The following is a 12,942-nucleotide window of genomic DNA, read 5'->3' as shown; positions in this document are numbered from 1 at the left end:
ATTCCCTGATGCACATCGCAATTTCAAGAATTACATCACTTTCCAGGTGCTATAAGAAATGCACACAAAGCGACTGGATTAAAACATTAATCCAAGGAGTAAAAGAGAAATACGTAAAAAGGTACAGGTGTATAATTTGGGAAATCATTTGACTGTGAATTAAAACGGAAAATTTTCGAAATACAATTCCTAATAATACCTTCCCAAATAAACGCAAGCACAAAACCAGAGTAACATCAGTCCAGCCTTTCTTCTACTAGCTCCCAGAAATGTGTATTCATTTCACGTTAGGAATCATAAAACACATATATCCATTAAATAATCTTTAAGTATGTTCGAGGTCGCAAATCATCTGATGCATTATAGATTTCAAATGAGGTTTGGATAAACGTATTGAACTCGAAAGTAGCCCAGGCAATATTCATTAATTATACTTAATGAGAATTCTATTAAAGCTAAAGACGTAAATATGTGAACAAAAGTTCGTAAGACAACAGTTGAAGACAACAGTTTCCCAACTGAACTGAAGTTTACCTATAACCTGACGACGCTGCCCAACGCCTGGGAATTGATGCCTCAAATATACAAACCTCTGTGCAGTAACACTATTTGGTAGGCATTTTCTCAAGTAACATACCAAGGAATCCTTCACAAATAAGGAGGTAATGATGTGATCCAGGTGGTATCTGTGATGCCAGGATACTTTTACTAGGCACAAACTTAGAGCGGACAATTAATAAATGGCTGCCTTCTTCAAATTGTGATTAATATAAATTATTGACTTAGTCCACTTTTTTGCACTGCTAACGTATTGTAACATGATGTGAAGTCTCTTTAAAGAATTGTAAATAATAAGTTTAGATAATAATTTGAGTCATAAGCCGCACGGAGTCTGATCAGCACATTTTTCAGAGAGAGGCAATCACCTTGATAAGGGCCCACTCGGCAATGAGGCGGATTTTATGAAGTGGTGTGTTGATAAAGAGCAAAAAAACATTTTTTTTGACAAAAGCCAAGGGAAAATTCATATACTTTGACCAAAAAAATAATAATTTAACCAACGAAACCAAATACACGCAGAAAATGAAAAACGCTCATAAAATTACAGGTGGAGTGGCACTTCACTAACTCCACTTTAAAAGCCGCCACTGATGAAACCAAGAGCTACCAACACCCGTGCTGGTTCCCTGAATTATCTCAACATCGCACTCTTCCTCTCAATTTCCCTCTTTCACTTCTTTCACCGCACCCTACTCGTTCGCTCCTTTGTGCACCATATACACCTTGCTCCCCTCCCATTCCACAATCCCTCTCCTCATCCACACTCCTCTCCCATTTGTTTTTTTGTTTTCCAGAATCCTCGCTAAAAAAAGTCCTCCTCTCCGAAACAGAGTGGAACGAATGCCTTCCTACGCCGCTTTGATCGTAACTCGTTGGGTTCTTTTTCGGCGCCCCCCCCCATTTCTGTCCCCTTCGTCCCCTCATCATTACGCCGCCCCCTTTTTCCACAATATCTCTCCCCCCCTGCCACCCCTTTCATCTCCGAACGCACCCCCTCGATCTACCTTCTCCCTCTCCCTTTGCCGAGGCTCTTCCACCACCGCCCACCCACCCACTAGCCCCACCACTCCCCTCCCTTCCTCCCTTCCCCAAGATTTTTTTCATTTCACTAGAGATACATCCCCCATAATGCTCCCACGCATAGAAGCAGGTGAAGGAGTGGGTGCGAGGGAGAATGAAATGAAGACGGGGACGAATGAGGAAAAGGGCGTCGAAGGAAACTCCCAAAAGTCCTCCCCCGCAACGCATATCCGCTCCTCCCAGCCCCGCCACACCCTACCTTCGCCCGTCCTCCACTCTCACCATTCCCTTATATTACACCGGTCGCCCTGCATGCCCTTGGAATTGGTTCCTGTAAGGGTCGTAACAGGAAACCTTGAACCGCTTTTCCTGGGGAAACTCTCCTCCATCTCCCTCCTCTACCTTTTTCTTTTCGTCATACCCTTATCCAACATACAACAGATTTATAATAATACACCCTGGGACGTGAGGAATTGTATGCAAGTAGCAGCCAATGTGGTAGTTTAGATTCGATTTTAAAAAATCCTACATTTCAAGTAAGTATATGTCTCAAAGGAAATGGTGCAGAAAAAGGTTTTGCTCGTGCAAATCGCATAACGAAAGCTGAGATCGCCACCAGCGCTCTCATATTCGCCGGGGAAAAGAGACTACGACTCGTTTCATCTCGAGCTGAGCGAACACATGATAAAGGGCACCAATAAAGGAAGCATCTGCGCTCACAATAAGGTTGACATGGCTTCTGGCTGTTTTTATATCTTGTACGCACTCTCATTCAAGATACATGGAGAAATATTAACTGAAACTGTAACTCCTTGGGCACTAGGATATCCTGATCCCTGAAAATCTAATTACTGAATTCCTAATGCCCACTTGCTAAATTCCTAATTGCTGAATTCCTAATTCTTCAATTCCTACTGCCTGAATTTTGAATTTCTGAATTCCTGATTTATCAATTGCTGAATTCTACAAATTTTATCCCGCCATGAATTCTGGAAAACCACTGACTGATCCTTTGTAACAATGAGTACTTTCAGTCGAACAACATAATAAATTTGTTTCCAAGGACAGAGCACACTAGTATAGATTTAAGAATATAGAATTATATGTTTAACTTGTATATGTTTGCAACTATATCACACACGTTCTTCATCATATGAAACATTCTCATTTTACCTTGCTCCTAAACATGATTTGTAAGCCTAAGAGTATTATGTGGAGCGTATCCTAATAAATCTCCATTTTAATGACACAAAATATCATAAGGAATCATTTCAATATTTACTTATAATGAGTGGAAATATGATCTCAGTAGTAGAAATATTTAAAAGGTAAAAACATACAAACAGACGCACCCATTTTTACCAATGCAGATGACAGCAAAAGAAAAATAATATTGAGGTGGCCAAGGAATGGAAACTAAATTATGATTTACTCATCGAGAAAGTCCTCAGAACTTCGCTGTGCCTATTATTTGCTTGACTCATTAAAAAATTACCATGCCTAAATTTTAAGTGAACCTACCTACTAGAAGAAAAATACTAATTTTGCCTATGTCAAGTTACATGGGAATTCGAGCAGACCATTCATCACACGAAATCGACAGACTGTCAAATGGAAGTAGGCAAATGATTCAAAATTGTGGACAAAACAAAATAATTCCTCATTGTCCATTTACATTCCGTCAAGAGATCCAAGAAAGATTCAAAAGTTTCCCATTTCCACGATTTCTTCCATATCTTTCCACCCGCCCTTCGTAGACTTGCCCATTTCTTCCCCATTTTACTCGCAACCCTGTGACTACCAGATCGGAGACATCTCACAAGTTTCCCACAGTTAAAACCTTTGGTAACATTTATTTTCATTTCTGAGAAAAGCAAAGGATTTTCCCTCTTAGGCCCGTGTCTTCCGTGACATGGCGCGAGATGTCTCCGACGGGGCATTTGCAATCTCTCTTCCCTTTTCTCCTTTTCCCACTCAAACCGTATTTCTCTCCCAAAACGATATCATAAAGAAGAATACGAGAGTGGGGAAAGAAATTTCTCCGATCAAACATCCTGTAATTCCATTCACTAAACAGAACCTGCGCTTCGAGACGAAAAGGCCGTGGTATATCCCTCGAATCCCTAACTTCCCTATTCCCCTCTCGCTTTCCCACCTCCTCCCCCTTATTATACTCGCCGACCACCGTGCTAAAAGGGCGAGCGCGACTAAGGGAACACACTTCCACGACGCGCCGTTTCCCGCTCATTACACAGTCACTCACTCCACCTTCGTCTTCTGCTTTTCCCTAATTATCCTCCGTCTCCGTCTTAATTTCTCTCCTCACGCTCCGAAAACCTCTACCACCGCTTCCCTTTGTGATTATTTCGTTACTAATTCCTTTTTATAACTCTATTCTTTCTGGGAACAAATGGAGCTAATTTTCAAGGGAGGAAACAAATTATTTATCCAAGCACGAAGGAGCCGAAATTCTCTGAATGGAACAACGATTCTATGGCTTTTGTTTGAGAAAGCTTTTATCGGATGCAGAATATTGTATATACTGATATTATTATAAAGTCGGATAATCTTAATATTTCAATAGAAACAAATTGGCCACATAATTATATCCTTAAAGATTATTCAAATGAGATTTAAAGTATGAAATAAATATCGAATCATAATAATGTAAGTTATATGTGCATTATTCCCCGTTATATCGAGAATGATATAATTTTTCAATGGTTTAGGTATAAAATCTGAGTAACTGTGAGAATACAGATCTTCCATTTTATTACGAGTACGACATAAAACAGCCATTTATTATAGACAACTATTCATTGAACTACTCTGAGAAAATCTGGCGTAAATAAACATAAAGTATGCATTCTAGATAATGATGAAAAATTGCCGGTTGGTGATATTCTTGATAGTTCAAATTCAATAAATCAAACTATTTCAAGAGTAAATATTCAAATAATGCAACAATTTCTTTGGAATTAGTAAATATTCACTTTATAAGCATTCAAAGGAAAATTACTTCAATTACCATAAGTGTATGATATCCTCGATTTTCAAAGTTGCTAAATATGCGCATTTTTTCTTCTGTGCTGAAGCATTTATAATTTATATCTCATTGTGGTACCAGTTACACATTAAAATATTCGAAATTATGACTTCCGCAAAACTAATATATCTAAATCTCTTAAAAACTGCTCGTATCTAAATTCTCTTAAAAACTGCTCTTCACATAAAATTTTCATAGCAATTTCATGTATCACTCGAATAGATAAGCGAGTATTAAATACTCTTAATTAAAATTGTTAAAAAAGATTCATTTGAAATACATAATTAACTCATCAATATATAAGTTAAATCAAAGAAAGATAAGTTTTAAATGGCATGCCATCTGATTTGATTTTTGTTCAATTTCATAAATATTGAATCGTGGTTTGTTTTCGATTATTGAAGCTAAAGATGAAAGAAATTTACGCATTTGAAAGAAAATTGAAAGCTATTTAAGTACATAATATCCTAATAATCCTAATTATATTTCTTTTGAAAAATGGAATGGGCTAATATCCTCCTGGGAAATCAGCTGTAATCTTCTTTTACGCAAAGAGAAATAATTTGTGTTATGTTAAAAGAAAATGACTAGTCAAAAAATTCCCATATGTACTAGTATACAAAAAGTTGGCTCGCCATCCCGTAATTTATGGAATAAAATAATCCATTATATAATAAGCGTAGGTATCTTCGTGGTATATTTTTGAAGAAACCAAAGTCTGAAGGGAAGAAAAATAATAGCTTATAATTAAAAACAAAAAAAAACTTAAATTCTGTCTTAAAAACGCATTTAAAAGCTAGAAAAATAAAATGGAAAAATTTAAATCATTATTTCTGATAGTTAAAAATTACGATGTCAACATGGAAAGTAAATTCCATAATGTTATGTGCTCCCCAAAATTCGATGATTAAATAGGAAAAGTCGGCATTGTAGAAGAAAAAGTGCAAATGCTTCCTCAGCGAGAACTCGGGGCGAAACCCAAAGGAGAAATAAATGGAGCCAACGTAGCTGAGGGTGAATGGGAGGGGGGAGGAATCGGAAAAATCGAGCCAAGTCGATAGCTAAACATTCGGAAACAAGATAAAGTTGCGGACGAAGGAGGTAGGAGACAGAGCGAGGAGGAAAATTCGTAAACACGATTCTAGATGCTTGATGCGATTACATGAACAGGATGGCGGAAAATATGCTCCCATCAGAGAGCCGGTTTTTCGACAATACGAAACCGAGGAAGTAAAGCCACCAAAGAAAACTTGACTAGTGAAAAGAAATATCATGAAAAGAAAAGAGGAGTCAGACATTACGATATGAAATTCACGAAGTAAAAAGAGTGAAATTGCGAAGAAATCAAGTTCCTCTTTCATTTATGGAAAAAATAAAGACAAGAGATGTGATTATTTCCCCGAGTTACCTGCAATTTAGATACTGAATCATTCATTACTTAGAGGGACGTACGAGTATGCTAAGGCATATGAGTAACCCATAAAACACTTGCTTTTAGAGATTATCTCAGAAAATGATTTGAAAGGATAGCGGTATCAATAAAAGATGTTTCACTCTCTGCATTTGACTATATATATATATTTTTTTTAAGGTAATCTACCGGTTAAGGTAGGTTTTTCGATGGACACAACTATATATATATATATATATATATATATATATATATATATATATATATACACGCAATAGCATCCTATAGATAGCCGCTCGTGCATTTATGCTTATGACAATTGAACATTGAAAACACAATTGCATAAACCACAAAATTGGTTCACTAAGACATAAGCAGTGTTTGGCAATGTATGGTAAGCAATTTAGTATCTAGCTATTTGTGAGATACACACTACATTAACCAAACTTGAGCTAAATTTCTTTGTAGATTACTCTTAATTACTCGTTGGAGCGTCTGCTGCAATACTCGAAGTGACTGTTCGACGGGATTTATTAAAGCGGAAACTCGAAGCAAACACAGACTGACCGGAATTTTTTTTCACTTCGGATGATTACCCAAAATTACACCAGTGAAAGAAATTTCGAAATAACATATTACATACAATACGTGCGAAAATAATTATAAAACTAAAGCTATACTGATTATTTTAATTTTTTTTCGATTTTCGATATTATAACTACGGCATGTTAAATAGTTATCCTTCATTGCTAGATGATTATATTATTTATCTGATGCGTGTTGTTCTTTAAAAAATTTTAATTTAAAAAAACTGATTATTCTTAACAACTTTGCTAAACATGCAATAAAAGGATAAATCATTTTGTTTTCGTAAACCAACACTTCATACAGGATGAGCAATATATATGAGCAATTCATTTAAATGACTTCTAAAAATAGAAAACCAAAAGGGTCTACCAAGAAAATACAGGAGGAAACGTAACTAATTACCCTCAACTTTTATTAGACAAACGGAAATTTTAGGTATAATATACTCGTGACTATCCAGATTTCTACGTAGAAACGCTTACCTTGCAAAAAATTCACGATTGTTGGCTCACTTTCAAAAGAAGAAATAATAATCCAAGTGTGGTTGAAACTCACCTGAAAAACAAAACATTAAGGAATTAGGATTTCATCAGCAAGTAACTATGCATTACATTTACTGAATATTACGACATTTATTAGAAATTTCACTTTTCCTAAACCATTTCATACCGTGATTAATTAATGAAAATACGAAAAACTATTTTATTACCTCCAACACTTTGTAATAAAGGTTAATTTTATTTACTCGACCATTAACAGGATCTGAAAAGTTTTGTAAGTATTAGGTATTTTATATTTTTACTTGGCACATATTTTGTGACCTTATTCTAATTTTTCAAAAACCATTTCTTTTAAATTTTAATTTACGAATTCAATAAATGAAAAAATGATCGTCATAGCATTCAGAATAAATTTCCAGGTCTAGGAATTAAAAATTTTAATGCGATAGTTAATTCATCGAACAATGGAATTCTAATAAACGCTGCTCATCTGTTGGAATAATTTATAGGGCTGAAAAATGTATCTTTAATCTTATGTTTATAATATTTGCTTAAATACAATAGTAATACATATTTTTTATAAATTTTCAATTTTTAAGCAATTAATGAATCATTTTTTACATTTCGTTATCTTAAAATTAACTAACATATATTACTCGATCATTTTACCATTTTTATTCTAAAAGAATATGACCAAACAAAGTCATCACACTGCATACGCCAAAAATAAGACAATTTCATGGGTCCTATTGTTAGTGTCCAAGAAAGTAAGCTTCACCGAAGTTGAATTTAAATTTTTGCCCTCAATATAAATTTTTTTAAATCCACACAGATCTTTTCAATGAGCGAATTAAAAGCACAAAGTTTCACATTCACGTCCGATACCCTTGAAGGATAAGTAAGCATTTTTGCCGAAGCGTTTTCTTTACACCTTCTAGCTCCCTCGTCGGATTAAAATCGATGGTAATTTTTTCCTTCGCAGGCAGTCATTTTCCTGTCCTTTTTCCACTCCAGTTTTTGACGTGAGATGGTTACATTCAAACATGTACTAAGCTGGCAGCTAATCCGAAATACTACGGTAATATTTAGACAGATCGGAGACGCTGCGTCGCCGCGCTTCATCTTGACATAAATTATTAAAAGGAAAATTATTGAGCCTGCCATTTATAGCGAGTAGTCAGAAATAAAGGAAGGTTAAACAAACATAAGTACTTGTTTTTGACAATTTTAAAACTTCTAACAGACACGCAAAAGAGAAGTTTTAGGATTATATATTTAAAAAAAGTTTTATGTGAATTCTCCGGGAGTATTTATGTAAATATTTGGAGAGGTTTCCCCAAAAATATATAGAAATATTACTTTTTAAATATTGGCTATGATAAATTTTAATTCATCACCTAAATGCGAATTTAAAGTAATTAGCAAAGACAAAGTATTTGTACTTCGGAGATGAAAATATTCAGCTGCCTAATAAGGTGACTGATTTTAAGAAAATTATATGAAGGTCTGAATCTTAATTAAATTTTGTAAATATGCAACTCTTCGTAAAATATCATCAGAAATAATTAACATACGGAAATCGTTCTTCCTTCCAAAGAAATTAGAAATGGACGCTATTTTACTATTAGATTTTCTCTCAAAATCCTTTTGAAATTTGTGAACTTTCAGACAAAAATGTATGAAAAATAGTTCATTCAATTAGTTGAACTCAATATGGAATGCTGTTTTAAGAACAGTTTTGTCTTATTCTCGTACATGTTAAAATTTGCCTGGTGCAATAATTTTAAAATGTAAACTGAAAAGACTGCAAAAAAAGAAGACAAAAAGTTACACATATACATAAAGATTAGAAATTCAAATCCGTCACATATGCACTCATCTCGTCTAATATCCTCCCTTGTACCTATTAAATCAACAAATAACACGAGTTAAGAGCCTACTTTAAACACTAGTTGGTTTTACCGAGGATAAATAAATGGTAAGAAACACCGGGAGACGCCGAAACGGTAACTTTTAACAGAGTCATTCAGTAAATGCCCCCTATCGTGCAACAAATTTCAAAGAAAACTCCAACATACGTAATAATACGCAATCATGCGTTTCAATCCAACCGGGGTTGGAACCCGGAACGCCAGATTTATCTCCCAAATTTTCAGCGATTCGGGTTCTAATCCTGGTCAAAGAGAATCACTTTGAAAATGTTGCATTATAATGCGCATTTACTGGATGATGATGAAGTTACTGTTGCGTCATTTCCCGCAGTTTTTTAGGATTAAAATTGTACTCTTTAGGAACTCCTTAACAAAGGGTTTAGTTTTCTTAGTACCAATAATGCATTAAAAAAATTATTCCATAAATTATCCGAGTTATTGGATTTTTATCATTTTTCGATAATATGGTTAAATAAATTTCAAGTAATGGTAAAGGGTTTATGTTAATTTTGTTGCAGTATTGTTACAAATCTTTTTGTAACAATACTTTTACAAAAAACAGTATTCTTTCAAAATATTTTTATTGAATTTTTATGACATTTTAATAATATGTTAACATATCTGGCTGCATTAAATTATCCAATCATTTTGGAAATGACTATTAACTATTTCCTTTATTTGAACTACCATCATAGCTCCCATTTAATGACTTGTATCTGAAGAGGTTCTAATACACTGAAGTCATTTGTATTATTCTACTGCAATAAATAAGTATGTAACATTATTATCTCTTATAATAACGGGACAATTAATGCAGTCACGAAATTATAATTTTGGTTTTCGTTTATAACAAAATATTAAACGATTTCACGCGACTTTATCGCATTATGCAATGGCACATTGTTTCCATTTAAATACACAATTATGCATATTATTAATATTTGTGTGCTAATGTTGGGTTACTACACTAGATTTAATGAAACCAGTCAATAAAGCAGGATATAATTAGCAAGAAAAGTGTTCCAAAAATAACCTGATGACGAAATTTTCTATTAAAAGGGTTATTTTAATGCAATGGATTACTTCGCTTTGGTTATCATTCCTAGAAAGAGGATAATTTCTTACAAGAAGCGCGGGCGACACGGATACAGTAAAGAAGTTTCCAAAAACGTCTACACGACTCATTATCCTGCAAGCAGTTTACGCATCGCCTTGTATCCCTCCATTGGTATTATTGGCGTTCAATTCGTACTGATGACTTGCCTATGACGGCTGCATAAGCACTTAAAGGGGTTTGTAACCTTCAAATGCTAAAGGTAGAACTCAAGGTAATGCTAAGCCAATGCGATGAACGGAACGAAGCAAATGATTAACGGCCATTTAATGAGTCGTTGCTAGTATAAGTAAAAGTTAAAGTCTAATTTTTAATGAATGACATATACAATTATACTTTGGATAAGAGTCAAATGTTGATTTATTGTTAGACAGCGATTTATAAAAATGGCTAATAGAGAGAAATAAAGCAACCGATCTAATAAATGGAACTTAATTGACCACCAATACCTATTCCAAAATGAATCCAAAAAAAACATTTAACTAGCATATATATTACACTATATATATATATATATATATATATATATATATATATATATATATATATATATATATGTATATATATTGTACAGCCACAGCTTATCATCAAACAATAATTTCTTAAAGTAAAATTTATAACAAGTTATTTCTAAAAAAATTGTCCTTTTCTCATTTGTTTATGGTATTACCTTGGGTATGCATTATCATGGAATCAGCAGAAATTTTTTCCAAAGTCTATCATCATGTTGATTTCAAACTTTAAAATCCTAACCTTTTTAATGAATCCATGCGTGGTTTTGGGATAGTATTAACTTAATTTAGAGAAAACTACTTTTTAAAGTATGTTTAGAGTATATTTCTTATAATTTCATTGTTTACAAATTATTAATTCTTTACCATACTTAAAAATAATAATTAACCTCAAAATCTATTAAAATTGAATGAAAATTTAATAAAAATAATACTAAATAAACTTATAGCCATTGTCAAATAATGAATTACAAATAATTTTAACAATGCAATGATAATTAACATTGAAAAGGATTACTATCGTCCGAAATTTAATTTAATTGAAATTTCATCCAACATCCACACCACCAATCTATTTTCTTAAAGAAATTGCTTGTTTATATTAGAATTAGCAATTAAATAATACATATTCTTATAAAGTATTGGCCTCCCTACTAAAATTTCAATTAAACGTGGCAAAAGTGTCAGTGTGGCACCCAAATTCAGCACTTTCGTTGGTCTTTTGCTAATACGCAAAAGAGAGCAAACATTTGGTTTTCTAACTAACAAATATTCAATACTATTTTATTAACTAAAGATGTTGACTACTTCATTATTAAACTAATAAAAATATGTGGAAACGATCCCCAATACCAGTCGTACTTATTTCAACTTTTCTATAAATATCACATTTAATGACTACATAATATTTACTTTATATACAGTTTATATGTGACAGTTTTAAATAAATAACATATAGAATCATTATAGAATTAAATGTTCTTTTTTATGCTGATGTGACTTCCGGATTTGACTGCTCACAGAGAAAATTGTGGTTCGTTACCCTCGCACAAGTGACGGGATACAAGAATGCACAGAGAGTTTGATTATGAGCAATGGTGAAAAACCAACATAGCAGATGATAAGGAGTGGTAAAAGGAATGTGATATACAGCGGAATTCCATTCACAGGGAAAAAGGGCTCACCATATAGAAGAAAATGAAAGAATTTTTATTGGTTAATAAAGTGGAAAAACGATAAAATCTTGCGAAAAAGGCTAAGGAATTTATTAATTTTATATAAAGATATCAAGAAAATAATAATAATGGAGGTAATATAATCATGCATAAGAACACCGTGGGCATAACTGTTATATGAGAACGCTTATTGAAACAAAATATTCACTAGGGGAAATAAAGGCGAAGAAAATAGCTGCTAATAGAAATTGAGAACAGGGGGTGGAAAAAGATCTTGGACTAAGTACCAGCAATTATGTAGAATGGGATTTAAACGGAAGACTTCGTTGGGGTATATTTAAACCGTTCTCCGACACAAGTAAAATAGTATAATTAGACAATTGTGGGCTCATAACCGGAAAAGGTACCACGGATACGAGAACAGATAAGATGACTTTTGAAACTCAGAGTGGATACACTTAGAGAGGTGGAGAAAGGAAGGCATATCTAACATATAAAATCAAGCAAAAAAGATTTCTAAATTCAATCAAAATGTTACTTTTTTTATTTGAGAAAAGGTTATCAATACAATTTGCTTAAGTTATTTCACCAAATATAGGGGACAAATATATAATTAAAAAGCATAAGGATCAACTAGAATAGTTGACGAATGAAGAATAAGGTTCAGCTCTGAGTTACATTAGCAGGTTTAAGTTACTCGTTATAGACAGTGTTTGATTAGATTTGATAGCGATGCGATGATGCGTGTGAAAATGAGTATTATATACTGAGAGCTGTAACTTAAGCGCATCACATTAGAGCTAATTACTGAATCAGCGCAGGAGCAATTGCAAAGCATGCAATTAAAATGAGAGATATTTTACAGATGGAAAACTCGTGTCCTCATTTTAACCAAAACGAACAAACCAGAGAGGAGGCAAACCAGAAGAAACGACGGAGCTGTCAAAAGTAAATCTTTGAATGGAAGCTACAGGACTGCGTGGACTACATTAAAAATGATATAATAAAAGTATTAATATGCAATCTCATCAACAAATGATAGCCACATTATTCAGCTGGACTTTCAAATAGAAATGGAAGAATT

The 12,942-nt window shown here is 33.7% G+C and overlaps 1 protein-coding gene across 1 annotated transcript in view; it reads right to left on the bottom strand.

Annotated features, from left to right (window-relative positions):
• LOC139691075 (myristoylated alanine-rich C-kinase substrate-like) overlaps positions 1 to 12,942 on the bottom strand; it is a 438,603-nt gene that overhangs the window by 226,568 nt on the left and 199,093 nt on the right. The window lies entirely within an intron of this gene.

The sequence above is a fragment of the Hetaerina americana genome, unplaced genomic scaffold (assembly GCF_022747635.1).
Source record: "Hetaerina americana unplaced genomic scaffold, ioHetAmer1.1.p SCAF_3, whole genome shotgun sequence".
In the NCBI taxonomy this organism is placed as follows: Eukaryota; Metazoa; Arthropoda; class Insecta; order Odonata; family Calopterygidae; genus Hetaerina; species Hetaerina americana.
The sequence above is the reverse complement of the archived record's forward strand: the minus strand, read 5'-3'. Positions and strand labels throughout refer to the sequence as shown.